The sequence below is a fragment of the Hyperoodon ampullatus genome (genome assembly GCF_949752795.1).
Source record: "Hyperoodon ampullatus genome assembly, chromosome: 1".
NCBI lineage: Eukaryota > Metazoa > Chordata > Mammalia > Artiodactyla > Ziphiidae > Hyperoodon > Hyperoodon ampullatus.
The window spans coordinates 61,889,995-61,910,540 of NC_136914.1; the positions used below are offsets into that span (position 1 = coordinate 61,889,995).

The following is a 20,546-nucleotide window of genomic DNA, read 5'->3' on the forward strand; positions in this document are numbered from 1 at the left end:
TAACCCCTGCTCGCCGCCACAACTAGAGAAAGCCAGCGCGCAGCAATGAAGACCCAGTGCAGCCAAAAAATTAATTAATTAATTAATTAAAAAAAAAAGAAGAATGGTGTATGTTGAAGACAATAAATTGAATGTGAATTTTGGTTTGGGGGCTGCCTACTGTTTGAAAGGGAAATCAAGGAGTGGTCATGGTCTTCTATAGTAGCACTTCGTTAATACCGTAGTCTGAATAACTACTAAGATGTTGCTTTTATTTCTTTTTATATTCTAGCTTTGTGCTCCGTGGGTTTTCTTTAAAAAATTACTGTTTGTTTTCCTGTGATTAAGGACAAGATTACCTTTTAAGATCTCAAGATAACCACTCAATATAGGGGAATCCTCTATTCTTTATGTGACTGATTAATACAATACTGGAACAACATGTTATTAGGAAAACTGAGATGTTACCATGGAAGACATGTACTTAAAAGAGTCCTAGAATTTAGAGCTCGACAAGACAAGGTTAAGTAAATAAAAGTTCAGGAACAGTAAAGTGGCTTTTTCCTTGGTAGCCCAGCACGTTACTGCAGAGCTGAAAATGGCTCACACCTGCTGGTTTTCCCATTAAGTTCTTTTCCTATGAAATTACAAAATTCTGTGTTTCATTCTAAAAATGATTAAGCTGAGACTGGTTGTTAAAAGTGAATTGGGGGAAGTGATGCACGGCCCCATCTGGGAGGCCGCCCTGCCCCCGCTTCCTTTCACCCTGTCCCTGCCCGCAGGTGGTTGTGGCCGCCTGCCCAGAGGGAGGCTGCGGCAGCGGTGGCGGTGGTGAATGATGCCTGGGAAACTCCTCTGCGGGGACATTATGGAGCTGGAGGCGCCTTTGGAGGAGACCGAGAGCCAGAGGAAGGAGAGGCAAAAGAGCTCTGTGGATGTCAGAATTTCGGTTAAGGGATTATGGACCTGTACTTCCCTTACAGGGTTGTTAGGAAGATTTAAACAAGATAAGCTGAAAACATATTACACAATGCTGGAGTGATAGAAGGAAGTCAAGGCACCATTATGACTCAGATGAGAAATCAGAAACAAGAGGAAATGGTGTTGCAGGTGACCTGGATGCTCCCAAACCCAAAAAAAGCTAAAATGAAAGAGGAGCTAAATGGTGACACCAAGGAAGGATGTCATAGACTTTCAGATGAATTTTCATAAGTCAAGAAGAAAAGATCTGTCAAATGGAGACACTGATGAATATGAAAAAAAAAGCGAGTGTCATCCTTAGATAGTTCTACTCATAAATCAAGTGATAATAAACTAGAAGAGACCCTAATACGTGAACAGAAAGAAGGAGCCTTCTCCAATTTCCCTATTTCTGAAGAGACTATAAAGCTTCTGAAAGGTCTAGGGGTAACATATCTCTTTCCTATTCAAGTTAAGACTTTTGGCCCTGTATATGAAGGAAAAGATTTAATTGCTCAAGCACGGACAGGAACAGGAAAGACATTCTATTTTGCCATCCCCTTGATTGAAAGACTCCAAAGAAATCAAGAGACAATTAAAAAAAGCCGCTCACCAAAGGTACTTGTTTTGGCTCCTACAAGGGAACTGGCAAACCAAGTAGCCAAAGACTTCAAAGATATAACTAGGAAACTCAGTGTGGCGTGTTTTTATGGTGGAACATCATATCAAAGCCAAATTAATCATTTTCGAAATGGTATTGACATCTTGGTTGGGACCCCTGCTTGTATCAAAGATCATCTGTAGAGCAGCCGATTAGATCTTTCTAAACTGCGCCACATTGTGCTGGATGAAGTGGATCAAATGTTAGATTTAGGTTTTGCTGAACAAGTTGAAGATATTATCCACGAATCCTACAAAACTGATTCTGAAGACAATCCTCAGACTTTACATTTTTCTGCAACTTGCCCACAGTGGGTATACAAAATTGCAAAAAAATACATGAAATCCAGATGCGAACAGGTTGACCTTGCTGGGAAAATGACTCAAAAGGCTGCAACTACTGTGGAACATCTGACCATCCAGTGCCATTAATCTCAGAGGCCAGCAGTTATTGGAGATGTCCTTCAAGTCTACAGTGGGTCTGAAGAGAGGGCTAGTATCTTCTGTGAGACCAAAGAGAATGTAACTGATATGGCCATGAATCCACACATAAAACAGAATGCCCAGTGTTTACGTGGCGACATCACACAGTCACAAAGAGAAATTACACTGAAAGGCTTCAGAGAGGGTAGTTTTGGTGGCAGCCAATGTTGCTGCCCGTAGTTTGGACATTCCTGAGGTTGACCTGGTTATTCAGAGTTTACCTCCACAGGATGTTGAGTCCTATATTCATCGCTCTGGATGCACAGATAGAGCTGGCTGGACAGGGATTTGCATATGTTTTTATCAACCAAGAGAAAGAGGTCAACTAAGATATGTGGAACAAAAAGCAGGAATTACTTTTAAACGTGTAGGTGTTCCTTCTGCAATGGATTTAGTTAAATCTAAAAGCGTGGATGCCATCAGGTCTCTGGCTTGCATTTCTTATGCTGCTGTTGATTTTTTCCGACCATCAGCTCAGAGACTGATAGAAGAGAAAGGGGCAGTGGATGCATTGGCTGCAGCATTAGCCCACATCTCTGGCGCATCAAGTTTTGAACCACGTTCTTTGATCACCTCTGATAAGGGGGTTGTGACCATGACTCTGGAAGCCCAGAAGAAATACACGATGTTAGCTGTGCTTGGAGAGAACTTAACAGAAAGTTGAGTAGTAATGCTGTGTCCCAAATTACCAGAATGTGCCTCCTAAAAGGAAATATGGGCATTTGCTTTGATGTTCCCACAACTGAGTCAGAATGGTTACAGGCAGAGTGGCATGATTCAGACTGGGTACTCTCAGTGCCAGCCAAGTTGCCTGAAATTGAAGAATATTATGATGGAAACACATCTAATTCCAGACAGAGGAGTGGCTGGTCAAGTGGCTGGTCAGGTGGTCGATCTGGTGGCTGGTCAGGTAGACAGAGTCGACAGGGGAGTCGGTCACGAAGTCGACAAGATGGTAGAAGACGAAGTGAGAACAGAAATCGATCGAGAAGTGGGGGCCACGAACAGAGTTTTGACTGAGATAGTTAATCTACCAGTGTGAGCTTGCCTATTTCTGCCTAATCATGTACATTATCCACCAAAAATTAGGTCATCATAGGTGAGGTCTGTGTCTGCTATTTGCAAAGAAGTTGGTTGTATTTTTTTTTTAAGTATTTTGCAAGAATGGTTGTAAACAAATCTACTTATCCAGTTATACCTTTGAATAAAAAAACCTCCTTTAAAAAAGAAAAAGTGAATTGGGGTCAGATTCTTCCAGTAAGACCCTAAAGTCAAACTGAATCTTGAATAGTTACTCCCTGATTTAGATCAAGCTTGAGGACATCTGATAAAAAACTTGACCTCTGTAGCTGAACACAAAAGGGAAACAATCTGTTTATTTATTTCACTGCACTTTGTTAAACACTTGCATTGAGACAGCCTGTGTAAAAATGAAAGTTGACTTCAAGCAAAGTAATTTTAATAAGTTTGGTGAATTCTTGACTCATAAACCGTGTACAGGCTTGATTTTTTTTTTATTGATAAAAGCATAACTTGGTAAATTATATCACCGACTGGGTCTAATAGCATACCCAAACTGAACTTTTTCTAATACAGTTCTGGAATAATTGGATAATATGACATTGCATTTTGACATCTCTCTTAAAAATAAGAGGCTTTTCCAAAAGTTCTTTAATGACATTAATAATATTTATTAATCCAAAAGAGTGAGGTCTTTACCTCTTATGCTTCATTACTAAAGTTTTCAGTTTTTACATTTTTAAAATTTATTGTACACTTTATTTTGGGGAGAGCACTTGTAATAATCACCAGAAAATTGTTGAGCAGAGCCCACTGGGTGTATGATGCTATCCAGAGGACAGTCTCAGATGTACAGTCCTGAGCCGTACTACCTTATAGGTTTCAAGATTTTTTAAATTCTTTTTTTGTCTTCTCAGACAGGCCCACTTTGTATAATACTTCTTACTTACCTATAGTAAATGGTGTTACAGGATGTTTAAGAGGATTAATGTCTGCTTTAAACTTTAGAGAAAGTTAATGCAACTGATAGTTTATAAAATAATAGGAGAGCAAATAGGTTAGCTGAACTACCTGACCTGTAAAGATAGAGGAGTAGATATAGAAGAAAGCATCTAAGAGCTAAAGGCACTGTGTTTCCATGTTTAATTCTCACCATAACCCTATAAGAGGTATTATTGTGCTAGTTTGATATATTGTGCTAGTTTGAGGAAATTGAGGACGGGATAGGTTCATTTCTTCTTACGTGTCATAAACTGTTTTAATGATAGGGATGCAAAGATGGACAAATGTTTTGGAGCTGGGATTTAAGCCTACGTCTGGCTAGAATTAAAACTGTACCATGCTGGTTGTCAGTGTGGGTCTTCCTTCCTTTTCAGCATCTGTTCCTTCAGTTTTGTTCCTTTCTCAAGCATCTACTGCAGTTTTTTCCAAGAGACCTCACCATCCCTCCCACTGACTACATTTCTTAAATCTCTTTCTCCACCCTCCCACCCCAGGTATTAACTGATAAGAGTCTAAGGTATTACGCCTACCCCCCACCCCCCTCCAAATCTTTGAAATTTAGTTTACGATTCTAAAAAGTCCCACCCAGTAAACCTGGTAATTACTGAGCATTGCTTCTATATCAAGCACTTTTATAACATTGTGTAGTATACTCCACAACAACCCTTCAGGCAAAATACCATCCCCATTGTACAGATGAGAAAATAAAGACATAGAAAGGTTAATACCTAGAGTCATTCAGAATATATCTGTGGAACTCCTACTCTGTGAGACACTGTGCTGGTAAGGAGAGATGTTTCTCTTGTGTTTCTAAGAGTTCACAGTCTGGCCAGGAGACAAGACTATAAACAAGACTGTAACTGGCTGTGCTTTTTTTTTTCCCTATGGAGGTCAGTGGGAGCACTTAGACTTATCCGAGGATGTTGGGGAAGGCTTCACTGGTGAGGCCTTGCTTGAGCTGAAATATGAGGAAATATAATGTGTGGGGGACTGAAAAGGTTGGTTCATATTCCAGGCAGCACTAGTATCTAACATGACAATATGAGGGAGTATGATGTATTTGAGAAGCAGCCAGTAATTTGTTACAACTGGATATGAGCAAGAATAGCTGAAGATTAGGCTGAACAGTAGCAGTGATACCAATAATAATTCATATTTATGAAGTGCACCATGTGCCAAGCACTGTACACAGTCTCACTTAATTCTTGTGACACCCTGTGAGTAGGTATTGTTATTATCCTCGTTTTACAGATAGTGAAACTGAGTTGCATCAGATTGGTTAAGAGATTTGCCCGGACAGTCAGTTAGTGACACATAGCTAGTAAATGACTTGCCTAGGATAACACAGCTAGCGAGTGGCATACCCAGCATATAAAACCAAGTAGTCTGGCTACAGAGCCTGTCTCTTCACCACTTGCTGTGGTGAGGGATCAGATTGTGAAAGGACTTGTGAAGGAGCTGACATTTTATGATGTAGTTCAGTGGTTTTTAAAAAAACTTAACCCACAGTAGAAATACCTTTTATGTTATGATTGAGCACGTGCATGTATGCATAAAACTAGGAAAAGTCTCATGAAACAATATTTTTACTATGTATGCATAGTTTCTGTTCTCTTTTCTTAAGGAAATTCTGGTTGGGACTCATTTAAATTGATTCTACAATTTAAGCCACAGTTTGGAAAATTACTCCTTGTCAGTAGGTGAGCATTGGAAGAATTTCAAGTAAGGGAATCACATGGTTATGTTTGTGCTTTTAGGTAGGTCACACTGGCAGCAGTGTGAAGGCTTAATTGGAGAGGATGGGACTGGAAAGACAGACACCAGTAAGGAACATTTTAATGGACCAGGCAAAAGATGTCTGAACTAGGACAGCAGCCTTGAGGATGGAGAAAAGAGAATAGAGAAAAGGGAGATTTAGGAGGTAGAGTTGATAGTCCACAACCAATCGTCAAGTTCTATCACTCATCTGCTAAGTACTAGGTAGAAAGACAGTTCAATTCAAGACCTGTGTTACTGTGTTACTCAGGTACTGAAATTTTATTTCTTGACCTTTTTTGTGTGTTCCTTTTTATCATCGTGTGAAATATGCTTCTTTGTTGTCTTTTCTACACCTCTGCTTTTGTATTTTTAAAAAATCTGATTTAATTATTTTTAAATGATTTTAAAACTTATATATAAAATCAGACACCCACCTTATCCCCTTATTTCTGCCTCCCCACCCCTACCTCATACTATCAGAATCTGGAAGATTTGCATAGCAGTATGAAAAAGTTCACATAGCATCATGAGCACTCAGCAAATCTTTGCTGAAAGAATGTGTCCTGTGTATTATACTCTCCCAAAGCAGAAACTCTTAACGTTATGTTCATTAACTAGAGGAATACTTTTGAGTAATTTTCTTGAACTTTGTCCTCTCTAACTTTATTTGACTCCCTTTAGGGAATAGTAAGCATTGTATGTATGATGATCTTACTTTTTAAAAAACAAACAAATAAACAACATAACTAGCCATTCCTAAGCATGAAATCTTAGTAAAATTTTAGCAGTTTTTCTTCCCATGTTATAAATGTAGATATACAAGATTCCTATCGCTTCTGCCACTCCAGTTTCTCAAGAGCATTATTATATATATATAAAATTGAGACAAATGAGACAAATGAGAGCCCAACACTGAGATAAAAAGTCCTAGGGACCATTGTCTAAATCCTTCAACCTGGTGAATAATGCAGCTGTGTATCATCCTGTTCTCTGCCTAGATTCTGCAGTAATGGGAATCATAGAACTATGAAGAAGGAATTACTTTTCTTTGATTCGGGCAGCAGCTAATAATCTTAAAAGAGTGCACAGATTGTGCTGAAACAAGCATGGCTGTATAAAACACTAAGTAAAAATAGTAATGGAAAAAGATTGTAGTGCTGTTACGCTATAGGTAATTTAAGAAATTGACACAATGACAACTACCTGGCAGGTATTTGGAGCAAGTGAGGGAGAAGAGAGAAGAGTGAAGGGCTGGGCACTGCCGAAGAGAGAAAGGAACTATTTGAACAAGGTGCTGCCAACTCTAGATTCCCTACAGATATATATTTCCAAAGATGACAGATTTTTGGAGGTGTTTATTTTGGAGCTAATCTTCTGTTTTTCCATTCTACCCCTACTGTATCCTATATCTTGTACTGCCAGAATTCTGCTAGCTGCCGTGAAGCAGGGCTGTGGCAAGTGGCCAAGTGTGATTAAAAACCTCTTTTTTCATTTTAAAACAGAGTATAGATATCAGAATACTTTAAAGAAGTATTTAAAGATAGATTGAATGGAGTGGAAAAAATAGTAAAAACCTAATAAGAAAATTGAAAGTTTTTGATTTGGTTTTGATGGAATAACATTTCTTTTGTAAACAGAAGAATACCAGCTTATGTCTATCTCTGTCAGTTTCTCTTTCTTACCTCTCTTTCCCTGATCTTTGAGTGCTGGGGATAGAAGCTGCTGAGCAGACAGGAAAAATGAGTTTTCTGACCAGAAAGAGGTAGTCGTGATTTTTTGTGTGTGTTTTTTTGTTTTTGAGGGGATCCCAAGGGTATACGCTGTGTGAATGTCTCATCTATATGCATGTTAATAATTGGGTTTTGTTTCCTTATTTTGTTCTCATTTTAACCCCAAAGAAAATGAAATTTATTTTTCCCATTTCTAGCTCTGACTTAAGCTTCAAAACAAAATGTTGTTCATGCACAGTTGAGATGATAGAACAGAATTGTAGTATACCGTATTACAGAATTTTGGAAATTCATTTATTAAAAGGAGAATTGTACTCCAGTCAGTACTTTCTTTAATTTTAATATCTCAGACTGCATTAGTAGTTGATTCAGAATCAACTACTAATAGAGTTCATAGCTTGGCCAAGTGCCACAAAGTCTGGTGAGCTTTAGATACATAATGGCTCTTTTTTTAATGATTGCTAGAGCTTTTAGCAGTAAAAGGGGGAAAATGAAAGGGAACTATGTGTAATAGCTTTCTTGCCTAAAACGAGTATTCTTGGTAAGATTAAAAGTAGAGGGCTTCCCTGGTGGCGCAGTGGTTGAGAGTTCACCTGCCGATGCAGCGGACGTGGCTTCGTGCCCCGATCTGGGAAGATCCCGTATGCCGCGGAGCAGCTAGGCCCGTGAGCCATGGCCGCTGGGCCTGCGCGTCCGGAGCCTGTGCTCTGCAACGGGAGAGGCCACAACAGTGAGAGGCCCGTGTACGGCAAAAAAACAAAAAAAAGGTAGAGACAAGCTGAGGCTCTGAGTTATGGATCCGATGTCACATCACAGCCAGCATCAGAAAGTAGCAGCGCTAATAGAAGAAAAGACAGAAAGTAACTACTGAGGAGCAGGCTCTCAGAGAAGCTCACTTGGAAAGGCCATACAGAGGGTTGTTGTTTTTTGGGGGTGGGGATGGGGAAGGTGGATGTCCTTCATAAGGAAACTATGTTGAGTTCAGTCAAACATATAAGGGGAAAGTCTATTCTTTTTAAATTATGAAGTATGTAATATCTATAAAAACAAGTAGAATAATGTGTTTCCTTTAGCTTGAGAAATTAAACAATACAACTATAATTGCTACCCCAAGTTTCCTTCCTCAATCCTATTTCCTCTCCCCTTTTCCCAAAAGTAACATTCTCTCCAGTTCGGTGTTTTCCGTGCATGTGTTTATGCCATATATATCTCATACAATATTGTAAACATATTTTAAACCTTATTTAGAAGAATATTATACTGTATAATATCCTTATGCAATTTGTTCTTTTTTGCTTAATACTTTATGTAGTTGATACCTGTGGTTCTGATTCATTCATTTTTAACTATGTGGTATTTCTTTCTCTATTGCACATATTTAACTATTCTCCTGTTGACTGAAAGCCTTTTTAGCTGAATATTTTAGGGGGACAGGCAAGAGAAATATGTTATGTCATTTTAAAAGTTAGATTAGGAATGTTGTTTTGACTTTCAAAAAAGCCAGTTTCCTCTTTTGGTGTGGAATGTCCTCATTTATCGTTTTCCTGGGAAAACCCTTTATACTTCCCGAGAGAAGGCGGAGAAGAGTAATGTTTCATTACACAGATGAACGTGTCTTGTACAAAATGCAGAACAGCATCTTCTATATTACAGTGAGCTCATGAGGGACTGAACTGCAGCAAAAGCTTGGTTAGTTCTATTAAAATTCTCAGACTTTTCAAGCACAGACAAGCTGTGAATGAAAACTTGTTGGTATTTATTCATTGTTTCTTTTCTGTGTTTGGAATAATTTGCAATTTGGAACTACCTGCTTTATTTTGTAAAAGGATATGTCGCTTATATGGTTAAAAACAAAATTGTTCTTGGATTGTGTCATGGTTTTGATGGAGTGAAGGAAAAACAAGGTGTGGGTCTGAGGGGAAGTACTTCTTTTTGAGGAAGGTAGTTGGTGTGAAATAAGTATTTGTTTTAGTAATAAATCATATATATATATATATATATATATATATATGGCAGTGTATATTCTTTCTTTGTAGCCATTGATTTAAAAAATCTCTGATAAATATTTTTTCTTCCCAGTTTCATGCTGTCTTTTATTTGCAATATCTTTGATATGGTTTGAACAGTTTTGCAGAATACACAGTACAGAACTTCATTCAGGTTTCCCTCCAAATGATTTGCTATAACGCATTAACTAGAAATGCTGATGCAGCGAGGGAAACACTAATAAATGGATGCTTTCCAGGGACTGTAGCTAAGGCAAAGCAAACACAAGCCAAAATTAAGAAGAAAACATTAGTTAGGCACCCAAGATGTAGTCTGGTCAGATATGCTATTAACAGTGAATATCCCATTCTAAGTAAATTAATTGAGGCCTGGGCAATTTGAATCACCAGACTATCTATTTAAAAAGTGACCCAGCTTTAAGCATATTAGAAATAAGGGCTAGTGCAAGAATAGTCTTTTGGCTATAATTTATTTAGAAAGAAAACTTAAATTATTTGCTTTTTCTTATTGGATGGATTCTGATGTCTCAAGAATGATTAAACTCAACTGTCTGTTTTTTCCATTGTGGTTCTGATGCAAAGGGTGCCAAATGGACCTGCAAGTAAAAGAAGAGTGTTTTTTGTTTGTTTTGTTTTGGTAGGAATAATTAGATGGAAAGAGGAGAGACGGTATTGCTAATTAACAATGATTTTTGTTTTTTCACTATTGCTATTTTTCTTGCAAATCACACTACTTTTTTTCCACAAATTATTTCACCCATAAATAGTGTAGGTGTGGAGAGAGGAGATAGGTATGTAAACAGGCTTTTAAAAATTGCTGTTCTTGTTTTTGAACGATCTCTGACTAATTGGCCAAGAGTCAAGCATTTTAAAACAGGACTCCTAAACCAGAGAGTTGTATAGCTAGGCAATTGAATTGGATTTTTTTTTAACTGTACCAAGATTTCTAAGTTTTGTAAACTTGTTTCTGAAATTAATGAAAGTTGCTGAACGAACCTGGGTAGCCTGAGACTTCTATTGCCAGGGACCCCTTAAGTTTTAAAAAATATTTCTTATTTCTTCATAGTTTATCAGGGTTCTATCTGTTTTTCAAATGCTGGAAGGGTAGAGGTGGGGTGAAAAAAATTTCCTCTTAATACTGTTTCTAGAAGTATTCATTTATGAGTTGTTGCTTCAAATTCTCTGTTTTTACTTCTCTATGAGCCTACTATGTGGTTATCTAAGATTTAATACTTTCTTTCCCTGAAGAAAAAAAGTATTATTTCAGAGTTTCTCATAACCAGTCTGGATTTATTCTAGGTTATAACTCATATTCTTTTAAAAGTGCCCTCTTGTCCTAAGGGTCACTTGTAATAACCAGCAGCTAAGAATGGCTTAAACAAGAGATTTTCAGACTTTCTTTTCTTTTTCGGCATTATATGCTGAGGTACCCATGTCAGCAGGCTCAGGAAGGCCTTTACCTTTGACATTGACTTTACTTTTTTCTATTCTTTTAGGTCTTTCACTACCATTCCTACAGTGGTTGGCAAGATGTCGTTTCCACCTCACTCTCCATGTACCATGCCAGTGACATCTTAGCTGCTAGAGTGTGGAGCTGGACTGTGGGAGTCAAGTAAGTGCCTTTTTTACTATTTGGCATGGTTTTTGCTTACTTTGCAAAGCCATGGAGAGGAACTCGAACTCCTTAAGATTAGTTTTTAAAAAGGCACTTGCTTGATCCTTGTGGGCCGGCTCTTTGCTCCAGCCTGCTATTGAATACCTGGTAGCTAAAATGATGCTGCATTTAGCAAGGTGACTTATCACAGAATGGAACATTTTTACTAAGGTAGACTCTAAGGGAGGATAGATCTGATCTTGGCTTGATTAGACCATTTATAGTGATGAGCAACCCCTGTCCCATCCCAGAATGAATCAGAGCTTCTACGTTAGCACAAACAGTTAGTTACTCTGGCCTCCTGGAAATTTAGCAGGTTATGGATGACCAAGTGTCTGCTGGTCTAAACCACTTGAGTTACATGGAAACTGAACAGCTCTCCCAGGGAAGCCAATGACCTTGGCAATTTTCTGAATTTATTTAGCTTACTATAAGGAAGAAGTGACTGTTGGTGTTAATGAGGTTTGGGTTTCTGTATTTACTGCTAAAGTTGCTAAAACCTGGTATTTTACTTTTGCAGGTCACCTTGTAAATTTTGCCTATGTAAATTAACACACCCCCTGTTATGTCATTAACAACCATGTAAGGGAGAGTGTTTTCCTGCTCTGTCTTAGGTATTGGTGATGTGACCTTTTCACGCAGGGGAAACTTGAACATTCTCAGGTATGTGAAGATCCTGATTCATAAGCATTTTCTCCCTGCAAACAAAACACAGTTTATTTCAGTGTGCACTCATGACGTAGTTTTACAAAATCAATCCTGCCAATTGATTTTCTTGCCCCTGATATTACAGAATAGGGATTGGCAAACTACAGCCGAGACCACTGCTTGTTTTTGTAAATAAAGTTTTATTGGAAGAGATACATTTGGCATTTACATGTTGTCTATGATTGCTTTTTCACTACAGCAAGAGTTGAGTTGCAACAGAGCCCATGTGACCCACAAAGCCTAAAATACCTGGCTCTTAAAGAAAAAGTTTGATTTCTGCTATAAAAGAACCAAACTTCAAGTTGTATTTAGATATAAACTTGGTAGAACCACAGTTGAATTCATTAGGTAGCAGATTAGAGATAGAACTGAAGCTACAAGCTAGGTCTCCTGCCTCGTTGCCCAGGGTTCCTTCTACTAGGCCGGATACCATGTTAGGGCTACTTGTTTTCCCTACTAGCTGTAAGGCACAGTCTTTTTCCTTTATTTTCCGTGAAGTAAAAGCAAAGACTCAATGATTTAAACCACAAAGAAATGATATATTGGAGAATTGACCTTACTTGGAGTTTAGATACTTTTATCATTTGACGATAACTGGGGAATTGCTTCTTAATGAATCTGTAAGTGCTTATAGTGTATACTCAAAAAAGGTTAATTAGTTGGAATAAAAAGAAGTTTGAGCCTTGATAATAATTTTATAGCTAGGAGCAAAACTAAAATTGGCACAGGTAGAATGCTTCCTTCATGTATCTATGTGTCTAAGCTCACAGATAGCAGGATTGTATGTATGCGTGTGTGTATGTATGTCTATATGGGTGTCTTTCAGCTCTCAAAGTGCATTTGGATTGCATTCTGAGAAGAGTTTAGCGTGTGTATTACAATCTGCAGATTACGTTACAGAGTTGTTTTTTGTTTTTTGTTTTTTTTTTTGCGGTACACGGGCTTCTCACTGTTGTGGCCTCTCCCGTTGCGGAGCACAGGCTCCGGACGCGCAGGCTCAGCGGCCATGGCTCACGGGCCTAGCTGCTCCGCGGCATGTGGGATCTTCTCGGACCGGGGCATGAACCCATGTCCCCTGCATCGGCAGGCGGACTCTCAACCACTGCGCCACCAGGGAAGCCCTGTTTTTAGTTTTTTAAGGAACCTCCGTGCTGTTCTCCATACTGGCTGTATCAATTTACATTCCCACCAACAGTACAAGAGGGTTCCCTTTTCTCCACACCCTTTCCAGCATTTGTTGTTTGTAGATTTTCTGATGATGCCCATTCTCACCGGTGTGAGGTGACACCTCATTGTAGTTTTGACTTGCATTTCTCTAATAATTAGTGATGTTGAGCAGCTTTTCATGTCCTTCTTGGCCATCTATATGTCTTTGGAGAAATGTCTATTTAGGTCTTCTGCCCATTTTTTGATTGGGTTGTTTGTTTTTTTAATATTGAGCTGCATGAGCTGTTTATATATTTTGGAGATTAATCCTTTGTCCATTGACTCGTTTGCAAATATTTTTTCTCATTCTGAGGGTTGTCTTTTCATCTTGCTTATGGTTTCCATTGTTGTGCAAAAGCTTTTAAGTTTCATTAGGTCCCTTTTTTTTTTTTTTTTTTTTTTTTGCGGTACGCGAGCCTCTCACTGTTGTGGCCTCTCCCCTTGCGGAGCACAGGCTCTGGACGCGCAGGCCCAGTGGCCATGGCTCACGGGCCTAGCCGCTCTGCAGCATGTGGGATCTTCCCGGACCGGGGCACGAACTCGTGTTCCCTGCATCAGCAGGCGGACTCTCAACCACTGCGCCACCAGGGAAGCCCCATTTGTTTATTTTTGATTTTATTTCCATTACTCTAGGAGGTGGATCAAAAAAGATCTTGCTGTGATTTATGTCATAGAGTATTCTGTCTGTGTTTTCCTCTAAGAGTTTCATAGTGTCCGGTCTTACATTTAGCTCTCTAATCTATTTTGAGTTTAATTTTGTGTATGGTGGTAGGGAGTGTTCTAATTTCATTCTTTTACATGTAGCTGTCCAGTTTTCCCAGCACCACTTATTGAAGAGACTGTCTTTTCTCCATTATATATCCTTGCCTCCTTTGTCATAGATTAGTTGACCATAGGTGCGTGGGTTTATCTCTGAGCTTTCTATCCTGTTCCATTGATCTGTATTTCTGTTTTTGTGCCAGTACCATATTGTCTTGATTACTGTAGCTTTGCAGTATAGTCTGAAGTCAGGGAGTCTGATTTCTCCAGCTCCGTTTTTTTCCCCCAAGACTGCTTTGGCTATTCGGGGTCTTTTTTGTCTCCATATACATTTTAAGATTTTTTGTTTTAGTTCTGTAAAAAATGCCACTGGTAATTTGCTAGGGATTGCATTGAATCTGTAGTTTGCTTTGGATAGTGTAGTCATTTTCACATTATCGATTCTTCCAACCCAAGAACATGGTATATCTCTCCGTCTGTGTCATCTTTGTTTTCTTTCATCAGTGTCTTATAGTTTTTTGAGTACAGGTCTTTTACCTCCTTAGGTAGGTTTATTCCTAGGTATTTTATTCTTTTTGTTGCAATGGTAAATGGGACTGTGTCCTTAATTTCTCTTTCTGATATTTCATTGTTAGTGTATAGGAATACAGGAGATTTGTGTGCATTAATTTTGTATCCTACAGCTTTACCAAATTCATTGATTAGCTCTCCACCAGTAGTTTTCTGGTGGCATCTTTAGGTATCATGTCATCTGCAAACAGTGACAGTTTTACTTCTTCTTTTCCAATTTGTATTCTTTTTATTTCTTATTCTTCTCTGATTGCTGTGGCTAGGACTTCCAAAACTATGTTGAATAATAGTGGCAAGAGTGGACATCCTTGTGTTGTTCCTGATCTTAGAGGAAATGGTTTCAGTTTTTCACCATGGAGAATGATGTTTGCTGTGGATTTGTCTTATATGGCCTTTATTATGTTGAGGTAGGTTCCCTCTATGCCCACTTTCTGGAGAGTTTTTATCATAAATGGGTGTTGAATTTTGTCAAAAATTTTTCTGCATCTATTGAGATGATCATATGGTTTTTATTCTTCAGTTTGTTAATATGGTGTATCAGATTGATTGATTTGCATATATTGAAGAATCCTTGCATCCCTGGGATAAATCCCACTTGGTCTTGGTGTAGGATCCTTTTAATGTGTTGTTGGATTCTGTTTGCTAGTATTTTGTTGAGGATTTTTGCATCTATGTTCATCAGTGATATTAGCCTGTAGTTTTCTCTTTTTGTGACATCTTTGTCTGGTTTTGGTATCAGGGTGATGGTGGCCTCATAGAATGAGTTTGGGAGTGTTCCTTCCTCTGCAATATTTTGGAAGAGTTTGAGAAGGATGGGTGTTAGCTCTTCTCTAAATGTTTGATAGAATTCTCCTGTGAAGCCATCTGGTCCTGGACTTTAGTTTGTTGGAAGATTTTTAATCACAGTTTCAATTTCATTACTTGTGATTGGTCTGTTCATATTTTCTATTTCTTCCTGGTTCAGTTTTGGAAGTTTATACCTTTCTAAGAATTTGTCCATTTTTTCTGGGTTGTCCATTTTATTGGCATAGAGTTGCTTGTAGTAGTCTCTTAATGATGCTTTGTATTTCTGTGGAGTCTGTTTTAACTTCTCCTTTTTCATTTCTAATTTTATTGATTTGAGTCCTCTCCCTCTTTTTCTTGATGAGTCTGGCTAAAGGTTTATCAATTTTGTTTATCTTCTCAAAGAACCAGCTTTTTGTTTTTTTGATCTTTGCTATTGTTTTCTTTGTTTCTATTTCATTTATTTCTGCTCTGATCTTTATAATTTCTTTCCTTCTACTAACTTTGGGTTTTGTTTGTTCTTCTTTCTCTAGTTCCTTTAGGTCTAGTTAGGTTGTTTATTTGAGATGTTTGTTGTTTCTTGAGGTAGGATTGTATTGGTATAAACTTCCCTCTCAGAACTGCTTTTGCTGCATCCCATAGGTTTTGGATCATCATGTTTTGTAGTAATTTGTCTCTAGGTATTTTTTGATTTCCTCTTTGATTTCTTCAGTGATCTCTTGGTTATTTAATAATGTATTGTTTATCCTCCATATGTTTGTGTTTTTTACGTTTCTTTCCCTGTAATTGATTTCTAATCTCATAGTGTTGTGGTTGGAAAAGATGCTTGATATGATTTCCGTTTTCTTAAATTTACCGAGGCTTGATTTGTGACCCAAGATATGATCTAGCCTGGAGAATGTTCCGTGTGCACTTGAGAAGAAAGTGTAATCTGCTGTTTTTGGATGGAATGTCCTATAAATATCAATTAAATCTATCTGGTCTATTGTGTCATTTAAGGCTTGTGTTTTCTTATTAATTTTCTGTCTGGATGATCTGTCCATTGGTGTAAGTAAGGTGTTAAAGTCCCCCCTATTATTGTGTTACTGTCGGTTCCCTCTTTTATAGCTGTTAGCAGTTGCCTTATATATTGAGATGCTCCTATGTTGGGTGCATATATATTTATAATTGTTATATCTTCTTCTTGGATTGATCCCTTGATCGTTATGTAGTCCTTGTCTTTTGTAACATTCTTTATTTTAAAGTCTATTTTATCTGATATGAGTATTGCTACTCCAGCTTTCTTTTGATTTCCATTTGCATGGAATATCTTTTTCCATCCCCTCACCTTCAGTCTGTATGTGTCCCTAGGTCTGAAGTGGGTCTCTTGTAGACAGCATATTTATGGGTCTTGTTTTTGTATCCATTCAGCAAGCCTGTGTCTTTTGGTTGGAGCATTTAATCCATTCACATTTAATGTAATTATCGATATGTATGTTCCAATGACCATTTTCTTAATTGTTTTGGGTTTGTTTTTGTAGGTCCTTTTCTTCTCTGTGTTTCCCACTTAGAGAAGTTCCTTTAGCATTTGTTGCAGAGCTGGTTTGGTGGTGCTGAATTCTCTTAGCTTTTGCTTATCTGTAAAGCTTTTGATTTCTCTCTCAAATCTGAGTGAGATCCTTGCCAGGTAGAGTAATCTTGGTTGTAGATTCTTTCCATTCATCGCTTTAAATATATAGTGCCAGTCCCTTCTGGCTTGTAGAGTTTCTGCTGAGAAATTGGCTGTTAACCTTATGGGAATTCCCTTGTATATTATTTGTCATTTTTCCCTTGTTGCTTTCAATAGTTTTTCTTTGTCTTTAATTTTTGTCAGTTTGATTCCTATGTGTCTTGGTGTGTTTCTCCTTGGGTTTATCCTGCCTGGGACTCTCTGTGCTTCCTGGACTTGGGTCGCTATTTCCTTTCCCATGTTAGGGAAGTTTTCGACTATAATCTCTTCAAATATTTTCTCAGGTCCTTCCTCTCTCTCTTCTCCTTCTGGGACCCCTGTAATGCAAATGTTGTTGCGTTTAATGTTGTCCCAGAGGTCTCTTAGGCTGTCTTCATTTCTTTTCATTCTTTTTTCTTTATTCTGTTTGCAGCAGTGAATTCCACCATTCTGTCTTCCAGGTCACTTATCCGTTCTTCTGCCTCAGTTATAATGCTATTGATTCCTTCTAATGTATTTTTCATTTCAGTTATTGTATTGTTCATCTCTGTTTGTTTGTTCTTTAATTCTTCTAGGTGTTTGTTCTTTAATCTTCTAGGTCTTTGTTAAACATTTCTTGCATCTTCTCGATCTTTGCCTCCATTCTTTTTCTGAGGTCCTGGATCATCTTCACTATCATTATTCTGAATTCTTTTTCTGGAAGATTGCCTATCTGCACTTCATTCAGTTGTTTTTCTGGAGTGAATGTGGTTTTTGTTCCACAGGCTGCAGAATTGTAGTTCTTCTTGCTTCTGCTGTCTGCCCCTTGGTGGATGAGGCTTGTCCCTCATTCTTTATTATGGAAAAGACTTATAAGCAAAGTAGTTGTGACTTGGGTGTATTGGTGTGTCTATACATGCTGGGATTTCTCCTTCCCTCTGATTGTCGTTAGATCAGTGAGTGAGCTTTCAAACCTAACCAGAATGTAGAGTCCTTTTCCCACGTGGCACCCCTTTTTGTGACTTTACTGTTTTTTTCTTATTGGTACCTTTGGTTCTTCCAGGTACTTGAATTACAATTATTTTTTGGCTCTTCCCTTTTCCTTTGCACCCCTTTCTTACTCTTAAGAAAATTGTGGTTGAAATGCACATAACACAAAATTTACCTTCTTAACTGTTTCTTAAGTGCGCAGTTCAGTACTGCTTACCTCATTTTACTGTACCTTGCTTTATTGTGCTTCACAGATATTGCATGTTTTACAAATTGAAGGTCTGTGGCAACCCTGCGTTGAGCAAGTCTATCAGCACCATTTTTCTGAGAGCATTTGCTCACTTCATGTCTTTGTGTCACTTTTTGGTAATTCTTGCAATATTTCAAACTTTTTCATTATTATATTTGTTATGGTGATCTGTGATCAGTCACCTTTGATGTTACTACTATGACTGGCTGAAGGCTCAGTTGATGGTTAGCATTTTTTAGCAATAAAGTATATTTAAAGCAAGGTATGTCCATTTATTTAGAGACAAAGCTATTGCACACTTAACACTACAGTAAATAGAACTTTCAGATGCACTGGGAAACCAGAAAATTGATGTGACTCACTTTATTGCAATATTCGCTTTATTGTGGTGGTCTGGAACTAAACCTGTAATATCTATATCTGTATCCCACCCTTTTATTTGGTAACTAAATCTTAGTTGGAGTCCACCTTTCTCATCTCACTTATCTTGTACTTTATGTTCCCATTATCACCATCCTTACTTGCATGTAAAGTCTTGTCATGTGTCTGGAGTTTTGTCTAAATAGCATCTCAACCTTCAGTGTTTCCTCTGCAGTCAATCAACATTTCCTCCCACAAAACTTTTGATTGACACCACCTTTAGGATTTAGTACAAATTCCTTAGTCTGATATTCAGGACCTCCTAAAATTGAGTTCCAGTCTATCTTTCCACCTTTAATAATAATGTTGTTTTGATAACCAGTGATTCCTTATTAACTTCCAGGTTGTGTGAAGCACCATACATGCATGGTTTTATTTAATTTATTCCTATAAAGTAGGTACTGTAATTACCACTGTTGAGGAAATAGAGGTGGAGGGTTCTAAATAACATGCCCAAACTAGTACAAGTTATAGTTGTAACTTCTGTCTCCTGAATTCCTTGAGTAGACCTATCCCCAAACACCAAGTACATTTCCACCTTCATCCTAGCTCTTTCACTTTGCAGATTCACAGCTTGGAAGGCCCTTGCTTGTTCCTTTCTTCCCTCTCTCACAGTCTCATTCTATTCATCCTTCAATGCCTAGCTCAAGTTCCATCTATTCAGTGATTCTTTTTTTCCCTCCCTGCCTCCTGGCAGTTTATAGAACACTCACTAGCCTGACCACATATTGTTTTACTTTTATTGCCTTGAATCTGTAATTTTTAATATATGAATGATTTAGTTTAGTCTTTAGATTTTTAACCTCCTTAAGGTTGAGGGCTTGGATTATAGGGTTTTTTATATCTCCTGCAGTATATAACAATAAGTGTACGTGTTGATCATTTGAAATGATAATAGAACTGTTAATAGCTGAAGATATATAATGTGCATCTAATCTAAGACTCTGTCTTAGTTCTTTGTGCTTCTTAATTCAGAACCAGGAATGACATGTTTAACTTAGAGCTACATATCATTGATTTGTAAGCAGGAAGCTTGGTAACTATTGTCACATGCTGATTCACATCAGAACTGCTCTTCATATCAAGAGTTTGACTTTTTTTTTTTAATTGAAGTATAGTTGCCTTACAATATTATATTAGTTTCAGGTGTACAACATAGTGATTCATTGTTTTTATATATTATACTCCATGTGAAGTTATTCTAAAATATGGGCTATATTCCCTGTTCTGTACATTACATCCTTATATCTTACTTATTTTATACTTAATAATTGTATCTCTTAACTCCCTATCCCTATTTTGCCCCTCACCCCAACCCTCTCCCCACTAGTAACCACAAGTTTGTTCTCTGTATCTGTTAGTCTATTTCTGTTTTGTTATAATTGTTCATTTGTTTTATTTTTTAGATTCCACTTATTAGTGAAAACATACAGTATTTGTCTTTCTCTGTCTGACTTACTTCACTAAGCACACTAGCCTCTAGGTCTATCCATGTTGTTGCAGATGGGAAAATTTCATTCTTTTATGGCTGAGTAATATTCCATTGTATGTATATGCTATATCTTCTTTATTCATTCCTCGATGAACACTTAGGTTGACTTCTTCTCATTGTCTCACCACTGGCATTTTGTTTTACACCACCAAAATATCTCACCTTGATTATAACAACAGCCTCCAAATTAGCCTCCCTGCTTTTGCCTTTTGTTTTCTATGGTCAAAACTCAGGCAGTGGAAGTGATGACCTCAGGCAGAAGACAACCACTCTAGCAGCTTCAGATCTCACTCAGAGTGAAAGACAAAGTATGTTAAGTGGCCTCCAGGCAGGAGTGTGCTGATAAAATGGATCTCTGGAGAAGGCAAAGTGTCTGATTTGTAGCATACGCCTATTTCTGTGCTATAATTGCTCCCACTATGGGATTCAAAGTTCTAGAATGTATAACAG

At 37.9% G+C, this 20,546-nt stretch overlaps 1 protein-coding gene and 1 pseudogene across 2 annotated transcripts in view; both read left to right on the plus strand.

Moving 5' to 3' along the window:
• Window positions 1-20,546, plus strand: part of MCU (mitochondrial calcium uniporter) — a gene marked incomplete at both ends in the record, with an annotated part of 217,366 nt that overhangs the window by 4,681 nt on the left and 192,139 nt on the right. The window lies entirely within an intron of this gene.
• LOC307062379 (ATP-dependent RNA helicase DDX50-like) lies at window positions 815-3,102 on the plus strand (annotated as a pseudogene). Its single transcript has 2 exons — window positions 815-910; window positions 1,025-3,102. The product of its transcript is annotated as an ATP-dependent RNA helicase DDX50-like (transcript).